General features: G+C 42.8%; 1 protein-coding gene across 6 annotated transcripts in view; it reads right to left on the bottom strand.

The window, feature by feature from the left end:
* The window catches only part of CACNA1I (calcium voltage-gated channel subunit alpha1 I), a 1298213-nt gene that overhangs the window by 1261682 nt on the left and 14247 nt on the right, over nt 1-22284 (bottom strand). The gene's annotated exons all lie outside the window — the stretch shown is intronic.

Raw genomic sequence — 22284 nt, 5'->3', positions numbered from 1 at the left:
ACTGCTAGATCAGTGAAGCCTCCTGGATCGGGCAACTGGCCCACAGCCACTCCCAGAAACAAAAGCCATGCCTAGATATTGGCAAACAAACAAATAATGCATTGATCGTATATATATATATATATATATATATATATATATATATATATATATGTCGGCATCAGAATCTCTAGCCAGAGACCACCTGTTTTAAGCTAAGTATTTGCTTATTTAAAAACTAAATGAATGTATTAAGTAAAAGTAAAAGTCAAACTCTTAAATAATATTAAGAAGATTAAAGATCAAAAATCAGATCCAATGACGATTAGATATATAAAGCTTAGGGCAACGAGAGATACTGAGCCCTGAGTGGTGCCGCTGTGTATCTTACAAGGGTTGTTATAATAGCTGAAAAATTACAGCTATTTTGGGTGTAGATTATTGGCAAAAACATAACAAGCTAAAACAACAAAAAAAAAAGCATAAGGTGACAGTTTATTTACTGACATATTTCTCTGCCCCTCAAAAAAATGCATTCTCTCACTAATTTTATCACCAAACCAACCATTTCAAATTTTATTTTTTCAAAATTGTAAAATAGATTCCAAATTATTTCCACAACACATCCTCAGTTGGTTGGTTTTTTTTTTTGGGGGGGGAGGTTTCAGTTTACAATTTACTGAAAAGTTTTGGTTCACAAAAAAAGGAACCATACACACAGCAAACAACCATAGCCAAAAGAGAAATGACTTACAGCTGAAATACTGAAAAGAAAAACATTCCTCCCCAACCTTTTTGACTACTACTAGTATTAATCATTTCTATAGGCATACACGGCACTGTACACATTATATGCAGGTACTATCTCTGTCCCTAACAATCCTCTTCTGTACATATTTAGATGAATTCAACATTTTGCATGAGAGACTGTACCATTGAAATCCTACAGCAAATATTTTCAGAAGTGGCACTAACTCATGAAATGAACGTAAAAGCATGACATTCTGCATATCCTCTGATCTATCCTGGCTGTGGCCATTATCCAGCAGGGAACAAAGTGCAGAAAGACTGAGGTTATACGACACACAAGCAAATAAGTCAACTGAGCAGAAAATGAAATGTCAAACTGAGATTTACAAACTTTCCAAATTGGACAGGCACATTGAAACAGGACATTTTTTAAAATCATCCATTCATGTGGATTTTAAAATAACTTTTTTATTTTAACTGCAGTGACAATAAGACTCACACTTCACAACTTAAAAAGTGCATATCTCCATATTACAGCAAGGAAGGAACCTAGCTTGTCATGTTTCCCAAAAGTTCATAATATGACTCATACAAGGCCTGAAACACATGCAAGATAAAGAAATGATAAAGCCACTTGAAAAAGCTTGTACTCATTGGAGAAAGGAAGGGAAAAGGAACATAAGAACATAAGAAATGCCTTCTCCGGATCAGACCTAGGTCCATCAAGTCCGGCGATCCGCACACGCGGAGGCCCATTTGGGTACTCCTTTATGGAGACCCGGATTTCCCATATCCCTCAATATGATTAGCAAGAAGGTATGCATCCAACTTGCATTTGAAACTCAGAACAGTAGTCTCCATCACAACCTCCTCCGGGAGAGCATTCCAAGTGCCCACCACTCGTTTACGAAACAGAACTTTCCGATGTTAGTCCTGAACCTGCTGCCGCTCAGTTTCAGGCTATGACCTCTTGTCCGTGTCACATCTGAAAATGTTAGTAATGCTGATTCCTGGTCTATTTTGTCAAATCCTTTTAATATTTTAAAAGTCGGTCACGTGATGCACTGAGCGGAGGCAGACACGCGCTGCCTGGGCTCCCGGGTCCCGAGTCCCGAATCGCGCGGTTGCCAGCCGCTAAAGGAACGCCGGAGGTCAGCGCTTTGAAGCGCATAGTGCACCCGCTGTATGGACAGATTTCTGTCCTCGCCCGCGCCGCAGATGTCTACCCGCCTGCAAAAAAAGGACCGGGATCGAGCACAGAACGGCGGAGACAAAATGGCGCCGAGCACTCTCACCCCGGCAATACAACAAATAGCGCCGGAGGCGCTAACTGCACTCACCCAGGCGGTAACCACGGCTATGCAACCTAGCATTGACAAATTATCTGCACAACTTTTAAAATTGGAAAACCTGCTCACAGAGACAACTAGCAGAACAACTGCTTTGGAGACCAGAGTTTCAGGAATTGATGATATACAGAGATCCCAGGACACTGCAATACAGGGCCTACAGACTCTGACCCAAAAGCAGGCGGAGAGACTGGAGGACCTGGAAAATAGATCACGTAGGTCCAACTTACGCTTTTTGGGTTTTCCAGAAACAGTTGCGGGTCTGAAGCTGCTACAAACCCTAGAAGTATGGCTGACAAATACCTTTTCCTTGCCAGAGAGCTTGGGACCTATCCGCCTAGAACGGGCACACCGCATGGGCAGGGAACAGGCCCGGGAGGCGAGACCTAGAATGGTCATAGCCAAGCTCTTAAATTATAATCATAAAGCGGAAATTCTGCGTAAATATAAACAACTCCGGGAGACCTTAAAATTTGAAGATTCGGAGGTCCGCATCTTTCAGGATTATTCCGCAGCCCTGACCGAACGCAGGAAGCAATTTTACCCGATTTGTTCTTCACTGGCAGAAAAGAAAATACGCTTCCTTTTTCTATATCCAGCCATTTTGCGAATACAACATCAGGGGCAGTGGCATGTTTTTGATGTAGCAGCGGAGGCAGCCCTCTATGTGAACACCCAGGTGCTCCCCCAATCGGACCTTACCTGACTGAGAGAGGGGTTCAGGAATGCACATGCCTCCTTCTGATTGTGGACTTGTGAATCTGAAGTACTGGCACCTCTTTGGCCCCCCGAGTGGGGGGAAATGACACTTTCACCAGCATACTTCATATTTGGGTCTATGGTTTGCATTGATATAAACTTACCTGTTCAGTTTTACTGTTTATGGGATAGTAGACTGTGGAGGGGCTATATCCTATTTGTTCTGGTTGTTTTCAGTATATTCTATGGTATAAGATAATATTCCTTTTGGGGGGCTCGGGGCCTGGAGTGGCATTAATTTGTGATCCTTCACACCTTTGGGACCGCTTTGGGGCGGACCTTTAGTTATGACCACACACCATGCGACAGGGGGAAGGGAAGGGATGGGAGGGTGGGGAGGGCTGGGGTTTGAGGGGATGGAGTCCTATGCTATTGTGGATGTATGTGAGTATGTTTCGAATGTTAGAGAGAGCGGGTCTGGCTGTTGCGAGGAGAGTCCTGCCAGCCTTTCTGTTCATTGCATGGCGGGCACTCGGACAGGTCCTGAGTGCCACATGTCTACCCTGGGTGGGGCTGGGCACCTGGGGCAGTTTCTTGATAGACATGATACATTTTCTGCATTTATTTTCTCCTCTCATAAACTATAGCTAATAATCTGAAGATAGTATCATGGAACGTATCTGGCATCACTTCCCCCATTAAGAGAACGAAAATTTTAACACAGCTGAAACGTCAAAATGTTGATATAGCCTGCCTGCAGGAAACCCGCCTGACGGTTTCAGAACATCAGAAATTGAGGAGGTCCTGGGTAGCTGCAGTTTATGCAGCCTCCTCCACACAAAAGCGAGCGGGGGTAGCAATCTTAATCCGTAAGACACTACCACACACAGTACAAGTGGTTGACATTGACCCTCAGGGCAGATATATTCTGATACAGGTGACAATAGGAACATATTCCTTTTACCTTATGAATGTCTATGCACCTAATATTTATGATCATTCTTTCTTTGAGGGCATTACAGAATTGCTTCTGGAGCGAGTCACAGATCCAGTCTTCGTGGCGGGAGATTTTAATCAAGTCATGGACCCGAGTTGTGATCGCTCTCTGCCAGGAAGCAATTCCAGTCAGTCCCAAAGAAGAGGCCTACCCTATCTTTGTGCGACTCTAGATTTAGTCGATCCCTGGAGATTATTACATACCACAGAACGAGATTATACACATCGCTCCAGAGCCCACAACACACAATCTAGAATCGATTACATTCTTACCACGAGTAGGGCGTTCTTGAATGTAGATGCAGCAGTCATAGGGCCGGCGGTAATTTCTGACCATGCGATGATTTGGATTGATGTGAATGTAGGATTTGGCATGCGGGGCCCTGTGCGCTGGCGCTTTCCTAGTTACCTATTCTCTGATGACCATTTCAGAACTTATTTAACATCTAAGTGGGATGATTTTCTGGACTTTAATGGTCAGCATTGTACGAACCCGACGTTGTTTTGGAGCACAGCTAAGGTGGTACTCAGAGGAGATTGTATAGCATATGTTATAGCGCGCAATCGCCGTCTGTCACGGGGCATTCTTCGGCTGGAAAAGGAATTAGCAACTGCCAAACGTCACTATACACAACACCCGACCCGAACTTCCAGGGAACACTTGATATCAGTGGAGACGACCCTTAATTCTTATATACACGAGCGCACGGTCAAAATGCTGTTGTATCAAAAATACCGCTATCATCGCTATGGCAACCGCGCGGGGAAGTTATTAGCACGGTTGACAACACAGGCTAGGGGTCCTCGTTATGTCATGGGTTTGAGGGATGATTTGGGACGTCAGCAGCATTCTTCTGCACAAATAGCACAGATTTTTCAATCTCACTTTCAGAAGATTTATGGTTGCCAGGACTCGGGAGATGAACCCCTTATTAGGGACTACCTAACAGATTCTGGTCTATTGTCGCTCTCTGAATCAGATGTAGAGTTCCTTAATGCAGCCATTACCCCAAAGGAATTACAAAAAGCAATCCAGCAACAAAGAAATTTCTCTGCCCCAGGGCCGGACGGCTTTACGGCTGAGTTTTATAAGCTTTTAGCGGTACAGCTGGGCCCCGTCCTACGGGACTATTACGCTCAAGCAATACAAGATGAACACTTTCCCATAGAAGCGAACGAGGCTCTAATCACTTTGATATTGAAACCTGGAAAAGAAAGCACTGCTCCCGAGTCCTATCGTCCAATCTCTCTTTTAAATGTGGATATTAAAATTCTTTCTAAAATATTGGCTGATAGATTGGCAACTCTACTCCCGAATATCATTGCCCCGACACAGGTGGGATTTGTAAAGGGAAGACAGGCGGTGCATAATGTTCGCAAGGCACTATTATCCTTAGCGTACACTCAACATCATCATACCCCGATGCTACTCCTAAGTTTGGACGCGGCGCAGGCTTTTGACCAAGTTAATTGGACATATCTCTTTGAGGTGCTGAGCTTCATGGGAATATCGGGTTGGTTCGCCACAGCGTTGCGCACGTTATATTCGGCACCACAGGCGAGACTCCTGGTTAATGACATTATCACGGATCCAATTTTCATTGAACGTGGTACCCAACAGGGATGTCCCTTATCCCCTCTCTTATTTTTGTTATACTTGGAACCCTTTCTGCGTACAGTGTCCTTAGACCCTGATATTGTGGGAGTGGATTTTGGAGCTCATTCGCTGAAGGTGTTAGCTTTTGCAGATGATTTATTATTTATGCTCACCAATCCTGTTCACTCTATTGAACATCTACTGCAGGCGCTAAATGAATTTAGATTTTATTCAGGCTTTACTTTGAACTACCAGAAATCTGTTGCTTTAGCTAGCCCGGTGACACTACAACAGACGTGGAGTGATCACTTTCCTTTTACCTGGGCAGCAACCTCGATTCGTTACCTGGGGGTTTGGATTCCGCGAGACCTTAAGACTCTTTATGATAGTAATATCTCCCCGCTGCTACATGACACTCTGCAACACTTACAAAACTGGTCCACCTTCCCCCTTTCCGTAGCAGGCCGGGTGGCCCTCTTTAATATGGTGCTCTTTCCCAGATGGCTGTATCGTTTTCAGGTCCTACCGCTGCTTTTATCATACACTCACAATGCACGTCTCATCAAGGGTCTCCAAAGATTTCTATGGGGGGGCAAACGACCCCGCATGCAATTTCTTAGGATGTGTTTGCCCAGGGACAGGGGGGGATATGGATTGTTAAATGTACGATGGTATGCTCTGGCATGTCAGATGAGACACATTAATGACTGGTTTAGGGGGACATCTGATTTTTCTGCCACACCACTGGAGTTGTCTTTGTTGGCTCCGTACCATGTAAGTTACTTTTTGCATGTGGCGGACCCGAGGATACGTCCTTTGGTGTCATACTATCCGATATTTACGCCGGCACGGCGAACATGGAAATGGGTGTGTAAAACTGCTAAGTTGTCTTCTGGGGTCTCCTTGTACTTACCCATTCAGGGCAATGGAGCCTTTCAGCCTGGATTACAAAATACCTCCTTTCAGAGGTGGAGTATGCAGGGACTTCAATATCTTTTCCACCTGTTTGGGGAGGAGGGGAGAATGGCACCTTTTGCGGAATTACGTCGGACTTTTGCTTTACAGCCCACTGATTTGTTTGCTTATTACCAGATCCGGCATTATGTACAGTCTCTACCGGAGGCCCACCTTACTGAGGATAATAGAGAGGCCCTTTCGGAACTCTACAGCCTTTCGGCGCAACAAAGGATTCCTCTTCGTTTTCACGTTGTGGGGGTACGGGATTGCCAACCTGGCCCTAACTTGGATATTTTAGCGACAACATGGGCAGAGGACTTGCAATGTACACTCACAGCCCACCAGTTACAACAGGTCTTGAAACATATTCAAAAGGTATCTCCTAATATCACCCACTGGGAACTGCAACTGAAAATTGTTTTGAGACTTTATATTCCGCCGGAACGTGCAGCCCGGATGGGGATCACACCGTCACACTCATGCCCGAAATGTGACCATGCTCATGCCTCTTTGGGTCATATGCTTTGGGCCTGTCCTAAAATTTTACAGTTTTGGAGGCACCTGGGACAATATATAACGCTGCTTTGGGGGAGGCGTTGGCTACCGCAACCGAGAGCATTATTTGGGTATTACAATATAACCACACCTAAACCCAAGGGTATGACGGCTTTCATTACCAGAGCACTCTTGATGGGGAAGAAAGCCATTCTCACCAACTGGCTGTCTAGCAATCCTCCGACTTATGCCCAATGGAGATCCTTGATGATAATCCACGCAACGCTAGAGCGGAGACTAGTAGGAGACTTGGATCATGGTCCGGGTCGTAAATTTCGTCAGACCTGGGAATGTTTCTGGCAGGATCTCACCCCACATGCACGTAGTAGAATTTTGAATATTTAAGTCGGACTTGGACTCTCAGGTTTTTGATCCGGCACTGGACTCCGGGGATGGGGAGGGATGGGAGGGGGGGGGATAGTTGCATCATTGTTTACTGAACTATACTACTGATTGTGTTGAGTGTTTATTGTTGAAACAATAAAAAACATTTGAACATAATATTTTAAAAGTCTCTATCATATCCCCTCGCAGTCTTCTCTTCTCGAGGGTGAATAGTCCCAGTTTCTCGAGGCGTTCTCTGTAGCTCAAATTCTCCATACCTTTGACTAGTTTCGTGGCTCGTCTCTACACCCTCTCCAGCAGAGTTATATCCTTCTTAAGGTATGGAGACCAGTGCTGGACACAGTATTCTAAGTGTGGTCTGACCATTGCTCTATAAAGTGGCATTATAACTTCTTCCGATCTACTCGTGATCCCCTTCTTAATCATGCCCAACATCCTGTTTGCTTTTTTCGCCACCGCCACGCATTGAGCCGAAGGTTTTAGGGTTCTATCAATCACTAGGAAGGTGAATGTTAACATAAGTACATAAGCACTGCCATACTGGGACAGAATTAATGTCCATCAAGCCCAGTATCCTGTTCCAACAGTGGCCAATCCATGTTATATGAATATGGCAAGAAGAGTAAAACACCATTGATGCTGCTTATCCTAAGTATAAGCAGTGGATTTTCTAAGGTCCATCTTAATAATGGCACATGGATTCTTCTTTTAGGAACTTGTCCAACCTTTTTTAAATCCAACTTTGCTAGCCGCTTTTACCTGTTAATGAAATTTTTGCTCAGAGAAATGGAGGTGATAACAGAGGAGAACCCCAACACTACCACCTCACCGCTCAATCATCGCATATTCAGGAACTAGTTGTAAAGCTGTCACTGCTTCCAAACTCTTTATTGGTTCCCTGAGGCAGGAACGAAACGTGTCACGCTGGAACCTGCAAGCTATAGGATAAGATTGCTGTTCAGACCATTAACATCACGTTTATACGTTTAAAAAAATTAATAGAAGTGTATCCTTGAGCACTTATATAAGTACCCATAACAGTGACAGCTTTACAACTAGTTCCTGAATATGCGATGATTGGGCGGTGAGGTGGTAGTGTTGGGGTTCTCCCCTGTTATCACCTCCATTTCTCTGAGCATAAATTTCATTAACAGTTGTATACAGTCCAAAGTATGATTTTTATGAACATCTGAATGATTACTTGATTTTGTTTTCTGATATCCTCTTTAATCACTCTACTCTCGACTATTTAGAGAGTCTCTTTGCCCTATTTTTGTGTATTTGACTGAGCCGCTTTTACCTGGCAACAAATTCCAGAGTTTGATTACATGTTGAGTGTAGAAATATTTTTTCTCTGATTTGTTGTAAATTTGCTACTTAATAGTTTGAGTGCCCCCTTACTCAGTGTATTTTTGGATAAAGTAAAGAAACGATTTAAGGGCTCCTTTTATCAAGCCGCACTAGCGGGGTTAACGCGCGTGATGTTTCATCACGTGTTAACCCCCCCCGTGCTGGCCTAAAAACTACCACCTGCTCAAGAAGAGGCGGTAGCAGCTTGTGCGGCCGGCGGTTTAACATGCGCTATGACGCGCATTAAACCGCTAGCGCGGCTTGATAAAAGGAGCCCTAAGTCTGCCCATTCCATTTCACTTAGGGCTCCTTTTACCAAGGTGCGCTAGCATTTTTAGCGCGTGCAAACCCCACGCTAAATGAAAAATACAAATGCAAGCTCTATGGAGGCGTTAGCATCTAGCGCACACTAAAACCGCCAGCGCACCTTAGTAATAAGGAGCCCTTAGTATTTTATAGACCTCTATCATATCTCCCTTCAGTCATCTCTTCTCCAAGCTGAAGAGCCCTAGCCTCTTCAGCATTTCCTCCTTTTGTACGTTAAACCTCATTTTCCATGTCGCGGCCCATTTCTCGAGCGTGTTTATGTCACATTGCAGGTCTTTGCAATCCTTCTGTGTCTTCAGTGTGAATAACTTTGCATCGTCTGCAAATTTAATCACCTTGCTCATCGTACCAATTTATATATATGTTGAAGAGCACGGGTCCAAGCACCGAACCTTAAGGCACTCCACTCGTGAAGCTTTTCCAGTCTGAGTATTGTCCATTTACCCCTACTCTCTGTTTCCTATCTGCCAACCAGTTTTTAATCCACATGATTATTTCACCCTTGATTCCATGGCTCACAATTTTTTGAAGTAGACATTCATGCGAGACCTTGTCAAACGCCTTCTGAAAATCCAGATATACAATGTCGACCAGGTCACCCTTGTCTATCTGCCTGTTTACTCCTTCAAAGAAGTGCAGTAAGTTCGTCAAACAAGATCTTCCTTTGCTGAAGCCATGCTGGCTGGTCCTCATCAGACTGTGTCCGTCAATTTGATCAATGATGTGGTCCTTTATCAGCGCCTCTACTATCTTTCCTGGTACTGAGGTCAGACTCACCAGACTGTAGTTTCCCGGATCTTCCCTCAAACCTTTCTTGAAGATCAGCGTAATATTCGCCACTCTCCAGTCTTCCGCAATCCTTCCTGATTTGATCGACAGATTGGTTATTAGTTGGAGTAGTTCAGCTATAACCCCTTTGTATTCCTTGATTACCCTCAGATGGATGCTGTCCAATCCCATGGATTTATCGTTTTTAAGCCTATCAATCTGCCTGCATATCTCTTCTAGACTGACCATCAACCCAGTCAGTTTCCTGTCTTCATTTCCTGCATATAACCTGTCAGCTTCAGTTATGTTGTGTATGTCCTCTTTGGTAAATACAGACGCAATGGCTTTGTCCTCCTTTAGTACTCCCTTTATTCCATGGTCATAGAAAGGCCCCATCGCTTCCTTCGCAGGTCATTTCTCCTTGATATATCGAAAGAATGGCTTGAAGTTTTTTGCCTCCTTGGCTATTTTTTCCTCATAGTCTCTTTTGGCCCCTCTTACCACTTTATGGCACCTGTTTTGATGTTGTTTGTGTTTTTTCCAGTTTTTATCTATTTTTGACCTTTTCCATTCCTTACACGAAGTATTCTTGTCTCTAATCGCTTCCTTCACCGCTACAGTGAGCCAAGCTGGTTCCTTGTTCTTTTTCTTCTTGGATCCCTTGTTGATACGCAGTATATATAGATTTTGCGCCTTGGTGACTGTGTCTTTAAAAAGGGACCATGCTTGCTCTAGCGTTTTTACAGTGCTTATTCTCTTCTTAATCTTCTTCCCCACCATGAGTCTCATCCCTTCGTAATTCTCTTTTCGGAAGTTCAATGCCATGGTCGTCGTTCTGGATCGATATTTTGCCCCTGTGTCCAGGTTGAAGTGGATCATATTGTGGTCACTGCTTCCCAGCGTCCCTTCTATCCTCGTAATCCAAGAAAGAATATGAAGAGAAACTTGCAAAAGAGGCAAAACCTCATAACAATTTTTTTAGGTACATCAGAAGCAGAAAACCTGTGAGGGAATCCATGGGACAGTTGGAGGGTCAAGAAGCAAAAGGGGTGGTCAAGGAGGATAAAGCCACAGTGGAGAGACTGAATGAATTCTTTACTTCAGTCTTTACAGAAGAAGATGTTACAGATCTACCTGAACCGGAAATGGTTTGCAAGGGTGATGATGCAGAAGAACTGAAAGAAATCTCGGTGAATCTGGAAGATGTACTAAGCCAAATCGACAAGTTAAAAAGGGATAAAATCACCTGGACCTGATGGTATACATCCCAGGGTACTAAAAGAACTCAAACATGAAATTGCTGACCTGCTGTTACTAAAACCATCTGTAGTACCTAAGAACATAAGAACAGCCTTACTGGGTCAGACCAATGGTCCATCAAGCCCAGTAGCCCGTTCTCATGGTGGCCAATCCAGGTCATTAGTACCTGGCCAAAATTCAAGAAGTAGCAATATTCTATGCTACCGATCCAGGACAAGCAGAGGCATCCCATAAGCAGCCAAGTTACCACGCTGCCTCTGCTTTGGGAGAGCCTGTGGGTAAGAGATACTGGCTACACATGGTGAGAGGGGTCGATCAGAGGCAAGACCCACATGTGGGAGGGAGGGGGGCTGTCAGGTCAGGAGAAGGATGGCAGGGAGATGCCACGGGGGGAGGGCTATCAGAGAGTAAAAGAGGGCAGACCTGCAGAAGGGGGAGGGAGAGGGGAAAGGGACATGATTCCAGTTGAGGAAGCCTAAGAAAACATTTTATTTTGGAATTTCTTAACTGGAATATGTTAGCTTTGTAGTGTTCAGTGGCACAGTCAGACAGGGGTGGGGGTGGGGCTGTGGGCAGGGCCAGGGATCCTAGTGCTCTTGTGTGCCTAGGGCCTTGCCCATGACTACGCCCCTGCTATGAGCGCAATATCTTGAAAGGTACAGAGGTCCCAAAAGCAACACTTACCTGGAACACTGTTTTGTCCAGAGTTTGCCTTACTGCCATCATGTGTAGGCTGTTCTGACTGTTATCTCCTATCTGCTTGGCTAAATGACTAAATCCTTGTACATTCTGAACATGGAACACACAGTGCTGAATATGTTCAGTCTGCATCCAATATTATTACACAACAGAATGTCCTTGTGGATAACAATGTCAACAATAACAATATAAAAAAGTGAGAGAGAGGAAGTAAAAACGCAGAGCTCTTGCTTCCTGTTCCAGTCTTACTATAACCAAATGCTGTGAAGTTTTAGGCACTGATGACATTTGAAATGAATAACACTGAACAGTCAAACATGGATCTGAATAATGAAAAGGTTTCCCCAACAGACATAGATGAGATAATCTTCTGCCGAAACATGAATCCAGGTCGTGTTCTCTGAATGTATAATTAAGTGTTTTGAAGACACATTACCAGTCAAAGAGTCGTCTTGTTCACCCTACTCACTCTTGTTCATGATCTTGACTTTCAAGATCATGAAGGGCATAGATAGGGTGGAATGGGACAGATTCTTCAGATTATTGGGAACCATAAGCACAAGGGGGCACTCAGAGAAGCTGAAAGGGGACAATTTTAGAACCAATGCTAGGAAGTTCTTTTTTACGCAGAGGGTGGTGGACACCTGGAATGTGCTTCCGGAAGTTGTGATAGGACAAAGTACACTAAGGGGGTTCAAGGAAGGATTGGATAAATTCCTGAACAATAGGGGGATTGAAGGATACAGATAGAGGTAGAGATAGGTTTTAGACAGAGTATGGATAGAAGGATAAAAAGGGATTAGAGAAGGATCACATTACAGGTCATGGGCCTGATGGGCCGCCGCGGGTGCGGACTGCTGGGCACGATGGACCTCGGGTCTGACCCAGCAGAGGCAACTTCTTATGTTCTTATGTTTTTATAATCTTCTGCAAACCAAGTCCAGCCATGTCTATCAGTGTAGGGTCTCTTTAAGCAGCACCTTCTGCCATCTCAGCTATTATTTATAAGTGACTTGTGACACTGCCTCATAGCATCAGACATCATCAAGAGACAAATCACTCACTCTGATCACTGGATGTCCTACACTGAAGGTGAAGTCATTCTAACAATACAGTAAGGACAACATTAAAAAGAAACAGTATATAACAGCAAATAACCATTGGTCTGCCCACTTTACTTTCCTGTTGTAATACCACCGACTCTGACTTCAACTTTGCTTCCCTGCAACTATGGGGCAATTAATGCATGATAGGAGTATATTCCATAATGACAGCTGGGCGCCCAGGTGCCTTTCTAGAATACCAGCATAACCTAGTAACGATATGCCTTATATTTATAGGCCCAAAGTTAGACCAGCAATAGACATGACATAATTGCCGCTGTGTAAATGCAACAAGGATATGTATAAATGGGAGGCCCTTCCATGTTTCCCTTCAGGTATGCACCCTTGCAGCTGTGCACTACGGGGCCGATATTCAGTCAGAATCAGGCAGCACAGTTAAAGCCTATTGCCGGCACTGAGCTTGAAAATTCACTGCCAGGCAGTATCCGGCAATCGACATTGAATTTCCAGTTTCCTTTTTTGGCCACTGGGACTTAACTGGTTAAAGCCAATATTCACCGCTAACTGGTTATGCTCCTAGCAGTGAAAGGCCTACTATTTGTGTGGCCTATTTTATCTGCTTAAAGTCAACGCTGAATATAAGCACTAACCAGCTATATTGTGTGATATAGCCAGTTAGCTGCCATATGCTAAGTGCAGATATTCAGCAAAGATAACTGGTTATCTCCTGCTGAATATTAAGGGATAGCCTCCAGTAAAATGGCTATTTTAGTGCTGTTATTTTACCAGGATCAGATGTCAATAATTCATGTAATAGTAACCAGAACCCGATATATGTTTGGAATCAATTGTTTCAATAAAGTATGAGTATGCCTCAGCCCCACCACTCCACCACTGTGCTATCTCTTGACTGCGGAGAGAATTATGTGGCGCATCATCATTGGCTGCTCATAACCATATTTAGTATGCTATTATCCCTTTAAATCCTTCGAAATGTTTTTTCTAAAATTTGTTTGCAATTTTAATGTAATGAGTGTACTTAGCCAGCCAACGCCTGGGAGTTTAACCCAACATGTTTCGCACCAACAGGCGCTGTGTCAAGGGTCTCCCGAGGTCGCGCGTGTCATCCGACTCGAGTAGTGTCCAGAGTAAGATCATGTTGGGTTAAACTCCCAGGCGTTGGCTGACAACAGCTAAGCAAGCTAAGTACACTCATTACATTAAAATTGCAAACAAATTTTAGAAAAAACATTTCGAAGGATTTAAAGGGATAATAGCATACTAAATATGGTTATGAGCAGCCAATGATGATGCGCCACATAATTCTCTCCGCAGTCAAGAGATAGCACAGCGGTGGAGTGGTGGGGCTGAGGCATACTCATACTTTATTGAAACAATTGATTCCAAACATATATCGGGTTCCGGTTACTATTACATGAATATTAAGGGATAGTCAGCTATGTGTGATTTAACCAACCAGCAGCCATCACTAACCAGTTAAATCATTTTGAATATAGGGGGGAGGGGGTATATCATTTACAGCACTAAATAATGGAGATAACTGTAACAATAGAGCGATAGAGTGTACAAACAAAATACTTAAAAGCCGTTTATCGAAATGACTGCTGTTCAGTTGCTGTGAAGAAATTGATATGTGCCGTGTTTCAGCATTATAGCTTGTATTAGGAGTTCAAAATTAACCTGGAGTATCTAATAGGACAGTTAATGGCTTTATTCCAAAACAGCAATTGCACAAACTGAAGGGTGACATGCAAAAAAAAAAAAAACCAAAACAAAACCCACAAACAAACCACAAGCAGCATTAGAGTAAATTATAAGCACCAAAATGTGTTCACAGCAACTCAACAGCAATTGCCTTCAATAAAGTATTTTGTTTGCACACTGTATTGTCTTATTGCTACGATTGTCTCCATTGTTTGGTGTTGCTTCTATTCCTTGTGGAGACTTGTTCTTCCTCCTTTTTGTGGTTATCATTATATCACTATGTACCAATAAATCAAAAGGGCAGAAAAGTAAATCACACTCTTCAAAAAGCAAAACATATGGCAAATGCAATCCAAAGTGTTAACTCAGAGGAGGAAAAAGCCACAGAACCCACCACTGCCTTGCATAAAAGAACTGGGGTTTATGGGTAATTAAATCATAAGCATAAAAAAACCTCCTATAAATCTGCTATGAAAAGATCTTTAAGTGTTCTATGCAATGCAAAAGAATAATGTAGTAACTTAAAACTTATCGTGTTAGCTGGTTACTGGCAGGGCACTTGGGTGCATAAGTGATCATTTTCTCTGCATTTATATACACAAGGTGCCAGATTCTATAAATGGTGCCTACGTTAGGCACCGTTAGACTTTCCCGATTGAGAACACCAGGCTGAGTTCCACACGGAACTCAAAACTGAATTAGCTTAATTGGTGTGTTAATTGAACACCCCATTAAAAACTCATTATAAAAAATAAGAACATTTGTATTAATTAAGAGTTCCATGCAGAACTTGGAGTGATACCTACTGACACCTAAGTCGAGGCACCTAGCATGGCCTAATGACACATATCCACAAAGTAGGCGGTGGTTAAGGGTAGAGAACAGGCAGGGAAGGATTAACCAATAGGCCAAGTAGGCACGTGCCTAGGGCCTGAAATGGTCAGGGGGGCCCGATGAAGGAGGGCATCAACATTGTTTTTTCCAAACGGCAATGGGCCCCTTCAGCATTGATCGGCAATGCCCCCTCCCCCCCCCCAATCAACAGAAAGTAAGACAAGCAAGCAAGGCGGGTAAGAAAGGCAACGGGAACTATAATTGTGCAAGCGGTGCTGCTTGCCCAAAGCTTCCCTCTGATGCAGCTTCCTGTTTCCGCCTGGGCGCATGGTGGGCCCAGTGTACTTGTGTGCCTAGGGGCCCTCGACAAATTAATCCTGCCCTGAGAACAGGCCTGCTTGTAAATTAGGTCAGGAAAACCCTGGCCTAATATACCAGTGTCTAACATTAGGATGCCTAGTTAAGTTAGATGCTACTAAGTGTGATTCTGTAAACCAGGGGTGTCCAACCTGCGGCCCCGTGAAATATTTTGTGCGGCCCAGGTCGAGGGCGATGCAGTGTTTTCCTCTGCTGCCCCCGGGTGTTTATCGTCTTGCCAGCTCCCTCCTCTGATTTGCTGCAGCGTTCGCACGGTCCCAGAAACATTTTTTTCCGGCCAATGTGGCCCAGAGAAGTCAAAAGGTTGGACACCTCTGCTGTAAACAGTGCCTAGCGGTTGAATGACAGCCGCACCAACTGGCACCCAGGAGACAGATGCCACTAGACACCATTTACAGAATCAGGCCCAAGGGGCATATATAACTGTGGGCCCTTAGGGGATAATTCTACTAAGGTCACCTAACTTTAGGCACTAAAATATTGGGTGCTAGGTATGAATTCAGTAGGCTGGTATCTTAATGCATTCTGCTTCATTTTTTCAATCAAGTTCCTTATAGTCAACTTGATGTATTTTATCTGTTCTATGTATTACTTCTTTCCCTGCCATGCCAGTATTTTCTGCATTATATTGTAAATGCTTTCTGTTTTTAAGTCTATTATTCTAATTTGTATTTTATCTGTATCCCATGTATTAGCTCACCTTGTTGTGAACCGCCTAGAACTTTTTTGGTATGGTGGTATATAAGAATAAAATTATTATTATTATTAGAAAATTATAGAAGTAATTGCTGTTATAGGATACTAGTTTAAGTCTGCATTTTTCCCCAGATTCTATATATGGCATTCAAATTTGGCCATGCAAATTTGGGCACATGTCCAATATGCAAATGCACAATTTAATTGAGTATTGAGTCAATTAGCACCAATAATTGGGTGCAAATGATAAATTATTGACACTAATTACCAAGAATTTGGATTTACGTATGCATCTTGCTCAGCGCTATTCTATAAAGATGTGCAAATAAATCTTTTAGCATTCAACTGAAAAAGGGGTGTGGCTATGAGAATAACATGAGTGGTCAGGGGCATTCACTAATGACGCATGCAATATTATAGCATTCAGGCGATCCGCTTCTAATTTATGGGTAAGGATTGATACCAGGTTTCAGCTGGTGTAAATCCTCATGCCCAAAGTTGGGCAAGGATCACAGTACTACAGCTCCAAAGTCAGAGTGCCATTTGTACAATAATGCTCAGCGCTCATTTTATCAGTGCACAAACTTCAGTGCCATTTACAGAATCTTAGCCTTAAAGTTCATTTAAAACTTGATATATCACCATATCTGGGGTCCAGGTCACAGCAATTCACTTAATAAAACTAATACTAATAAAACAACAAAAAAACCTTCTAGAAAAGAGCGCCATTGGCTCCCGGTTCATCTCAGGATTCAGTTTAAATGTGTATGCATTACTTTCAAAATTTTATATGGAATTTTTATTCCTCTTGTTCCTCGACTATGGAATATTTACAGATTTTCCTATGCAAGAGGCATTCAACAATTTAAACTTTCCCTTCCTTCTAGGACTTCTAGAACTTTAGCCTTTCTTTGACTTTTAAATTTTCTCAATTATGGAATGAACTTCCTTTAACTTTGAGATGTCCTAGTCCTTTCCAATATTTTTCGCAAATCTTTAAAAACTTTTCTATTTGCTAAACATTTTGAAAATTAATCTCCTTGCAATTTTAGCATATTTTTCTTAATTACTAACCGATTCGAGCTTCCTCTGGTTGATGGCCTGGTATATAAAGCTAAGTTTTAATTTAGTTTAGGAATCTAATCCTACGGCTACCATATCACACAGGGCTAAAATAGAGAGGATGCTTTTGAGACCTAATTATCGGAGTCCCTATTGATCCCATTTGATGCTTAAACTCTTTAATCCTCTGTCTTAGGCTCTGAGAATTTTGAAAAAAAAAGTTCTTAATTTTCTACTATACTTTTATCAATACTTTTAAATTTTCTTACCCTCCATTTGTATTTTCCTTGTATTACATTACATTACTGACTTCTATTCCGCCCGTACCTTGCAGTTCTGGGCGGATTACAAAAGAGATATCTGGACATTTCCAGGAGAATTACAAGAAGATTGGTGAATTGTATGTGTCCTTTACTATACCTATTGTAGTTCTCCCTACTTCCCTTATGTATTGGTACATCAGGTCCGTTTGTGTTGGTTTTAGTTAATAATTAAGACCCCGTTTTTAATTGTACATCGCTTTGAATTAATGATATTGCAATACATCAAAATTTTAATAAAACTTGAAACTTGAAACTTAGCATTAGTTGCAAATTTAGAGGTTATATCCAAGTGAGACAGACATCATACCTTATCCTGTGTCCATGAGTCCAAAGGCCAAGTGAGAGGAATAAGTTTTTACATGGAATTTAAATGTTGGGAATGAAACTTTTAATCTTATCGAAGGTCATTCCACATTTTAGGAGCCATGAAAAATAAAAAAGCTGAATTTTAGTGCTTAACTTTAGCTGCAAGCGAGTATGCCATGTCAAAGGCTGATATAAATGCTCACATGTAATTGACAACATTCTATAACCATAGCATGTAAGTGTTTGGCATGCCTCTGACCCACCTATGCCCTTCCCATGTCCACACCCCATAGCAGTTGTGTATTACAGGAATGATGCACTACAGTTACAGAATTGTGACTAAAGGAAGCTATAGGCTAGATTCACTAAGGGCACGGATCCGATCTGATCCGAAAGGGATCTGATCTGTGTCCAGGGGGCTGCTTCACGAATCGCCTTCATGCAAATGAGGGCGATCAGCATCACGCCCCCAACTGCCTGTCCAGATCGCTCTATAGCGATCCCAACGCATGTGTAGACCATGTGACTTTTTAATTTTTTTAAACTTTTTCGCGAGCCCGTGGTTTTAACACGCTTTAAACCCGCAGGTTAAAACCACGGGCTTGCACAGCGGGGAAGCCCAGGAGAGTCGGGGAGAATCGGGCAGGAGATTTGGGGCAAAGCAGGGCGGCAGGAGAATCACAGCTTCGGGACAGAGTGCAGGAGATTCGTGCAAAGCACGGCGGCAGGAGAATCACGGCTTTGGAGCAGAGAGCAGGAGATTCAGGGCAAAGCAGGGCACAGGAGAATCGCGGCTTCGGGGCAGAGAGCAGGAGATTAGGGCAGAGCAGGGCACAGGAGAATTGCAGCTTGAGTTGGGGCAGAGAGAAGGAGATTCGAGGCAGAGAGCAGGATATGCAGTCGGAAACCACTGAACGACTGGTCCCCAGCAGTTTTTGTTTGTCGATCGGCCAGCCCAGTTAGTGTTGCTTTTTTTTTTTTTAGTGAATTGCTATCTGCCTACATTTGAATGCCATTTTCCCTCATTTGCATGCGCGGATCGGAGGATGATCGGGACAGAGATTAGTGCATCAGGTCAGAGGGAAATCGGGTCACTATGTAGTCGGAACTTGATTGGTGGGCTTAGTGAATCTAGCCCTATGTGTGTAACTTCAAATTAGCACATAGCACCCATTAAGTCCAATTATAGCCTATTATTTCTAGTGTCAATTAGCGCCTACTTCAACAATTAAGTTTTGAATGTACTTGCCACTATCCTATAACCTGTGCATAAAAATTTGTACACTAAGCATGAAAATGTGCAATCAGGATTATAGAATTTCCCTTTTAACAACCTGAATTCTAGTAATGATATTTCCGCTGCCTTCCTTCAGCAATTATTTCATACCAGCTTTCCATAAAGAATTATTTTTCTAATGTTTTGGTGGAGTCCACCCCATTGAGCCTCACATTATGATCTCATGTTCTAGAACTGCCTGTCCTCTAGAAAATGTTTGTCCTTTATGTATTATTTATATCACTGAGGTACTTAAATGCCTCTATTATATCTCTCCTCTCACTTCTATACATATGTAGATTAGGTCCCTCTTTATAGAATTTATAATACTCACTAATGAACACTGTACAATTGTAAAACAGATTTTTTAAAAAGAATCCAAACTACACCACCATATCAGTAACAAGAATCAGCAGGTTACCGGTTCCAGTCGATGTCAAACAGTTGGTCTTGCTAACTGACTGGCCAGTGCTAACAATCCATAATCCGACAATGCTCCATTCATCTGCAAAGATTTTGAGGTGCAAACTTGTTTGCTGAAGATTTTTTAAGCATAAACTTGAAATGGTGTAATATATTTCACAAATTCCAAACACATGGCTCCACCACCTTCAAAACAAACCCTGGAGCATCTTATTCCAGTTAAAAATGCAGCAAAGAAACAGTTGTTTGCTTTTCAAAAATCCACTTTCCAAACAAAAATAAAGATAAAAGGTTCCCAACGTGGCCCATCAAGAAGATAAGCACTGCCTAGTGGCCCAGCACATATTCTTTTGCACCATACCATAGAAACCTGTGATATGAATCTTTTCTTTTGGAGAAGTAGTCCAATGGATTACGCCACTGTATCTAGAGCGGGAGTACTATGGTCCTTATAATTTTTATTCATTGGTGCACCTGACTCACGGGAATACGCCTCGGTGCTTGCAGGACAGTGTTCTTTAGAGACCGTTGCAGGGTGTTTGAGCGTGGTGGGGATCCCACTTTAACTGACCTATTGCTGTTGTGTGGGCATGTTTTCTTTCCGATTGGAATGGAAAATAAAGTTTTTTGGGCCTGGGCGGTTGTGCGACTAGAACATGTAATTTAGGAAGGGGGTGAGCTTTTGCCTTTTGATGTGCTTCAGTGCCAAGTGGGTTCATTGATGCTATGTAACAAATTGATAACAGTACAGAAGCAAAATACTGTAAATGTTTTTCTGTCTCTTAATGCTTAAGAAACTACAGTAAAATACCTTGAAGGTTCTGTTTACCTATGACATATTCTGTGGTGGCTTTGGTGCTGCATGTATCAAGTTTATGCAAAGAACCTGAAGGTGGCTCATTTAATAATCACAGCAAGTCTGGCAAAATTTCATGCTGAACAACATTCAAAAGCAAATAATCTAGGGTTACAGATATGCGAATGGGCAATGCAAAGATAAAAGAACAAAATGCTCCCCAACAGCGTCATCAGATGTTATCAGATCAAGACTTCCAGGTAGTCCAATAAAAAAAGCCTGTAACAGGACAATATGCAGAAGATTGTTCAATGCTGGACTTCAATCATATCAGCCAGCTCAAAAGCCAACGTTGTCTGCCAAGAATATTAAAGGTTGGCTCACTTCCTGCTACAAATGCAAGCAATGGACAGCTGAGCAATGAGAGTGTGTGATGTTTTCAAATGAAAGCACTTTCAGTCAGTTCTATAATTTCTGTAGACATGTGAGGAGACTATCAAACCAGAGACACAACCCCAGGTATGTTATACCCACAGTGAAGCATGCATCAAAGATCTTAGACTCATGGGCTGGACAAGGAGGTTATGGATTGCCTGTTTATTTGAATGTACTGAAAGAAAAACTCCCAAATTTCAAGCACCTTCAAAACATTACCTATTTTCAATAGAATGCCATGCCATGCAGCATTCCATGGAAAAAAAACTGTGATGGCATGTTTGACTCAGGAACAAATATAACTGGCCGGGGAATAACCCTAATTTGATCATCATTGAAAATGTACAAACAGTGATAAGAACATAAGAAGTTGCCTCCGCTGAGGCAGACCAGAAGTCCATCTTGCCCAGTGGTCTGCACCCGCGGCGGCCCATCAGGCCTAATTGCCTGAGCAGTGTCCCTGACTAATTATGTAACTGCCTCTAATCCTATCCCTATAACCTACCTCTACTCCTATCTGTACCCCTCAATCCCTTTGTCCTCCAGGTACCTATCCAATCCTTCTTTGAAGCCCTGTAGCGTGCTCCTGCTTATCACATCCTCCGGTAGCGCATTCCATGTATCCACCACCCTCTGGGTGAAAAAGAACTTCCTGGCGTTTGTTCTAAACCTTCTCCCTTTCATTTTCTCTGAGTGCCCCCTAGTACTTGTGGTTCCCCATAATTTAAAAAAATCTGTCCCTGTCTACTCTTTCTATGCCCTTCATGATCTTGAAGGTTTCTATCATGTCCCCTCTAAGTCTCCGCTTTTCCAGGGAGAAAAGCCCCAGCTTCTTCAGTCTGTCAGTATACGAGAGGTCCTCCATACCCTTTATTAGCTTAGTTGCTCTTCTCTGAACTCTCTCAAGTACCGCCATGTCCTTCTGAAGCAGACCTGATATAGTGAATCAAAGAGGCTGTGAGGACCCAGGACACAACACCAGAGTACTGTAGAAAATTGACAAGATCAATATCCACAAACATACAGACAGTCATCAAGAACAAAGTCTGCCACTGAAAATGCTGACAGTCAGCAGAAAACTTTCTGTAAATAATGCTTAAAGCAGCATGAATGATGATTTTATTTTTAAAAAAAAGCACTATGTTCTCCGACTCTGACTCATTGGCGTACTCTGATGTTGGAATTGGCATCCATGGAGCGCCTTCGAGTCCCTTCTCTGGAAACGCCGCTGGAGCGAGTGTTTCGTTCTTGTTGGAAACCCTTTTTTTCCACTCTGATGCCCAGAGCTTGTAGTCATTTTTTGAATGTTTAACTTTTTCTATTTGTGACACATTG

The sequence above is a fragment of the Geotrypetes seraphini genome, chromosome 2 (genome assembly GCF_902459505.1).
Source record: "Geotrypetes seraphini chromosome 2, aGeoSer1.1, whole genome shotgun sequence".
Classification (NCBI taxonomy): Eukaryota; Metazoa; Chordata; class Amphibia; order Gymnophiona; family Dermophiidae; genus Geotrypetes; species Geotrypetes seraphini.
The sequence above is the reverse complement of the archived record's forward strand: the minus strand, read 5'-3'. Positions and strand labels throughout refer to the sequence as shown.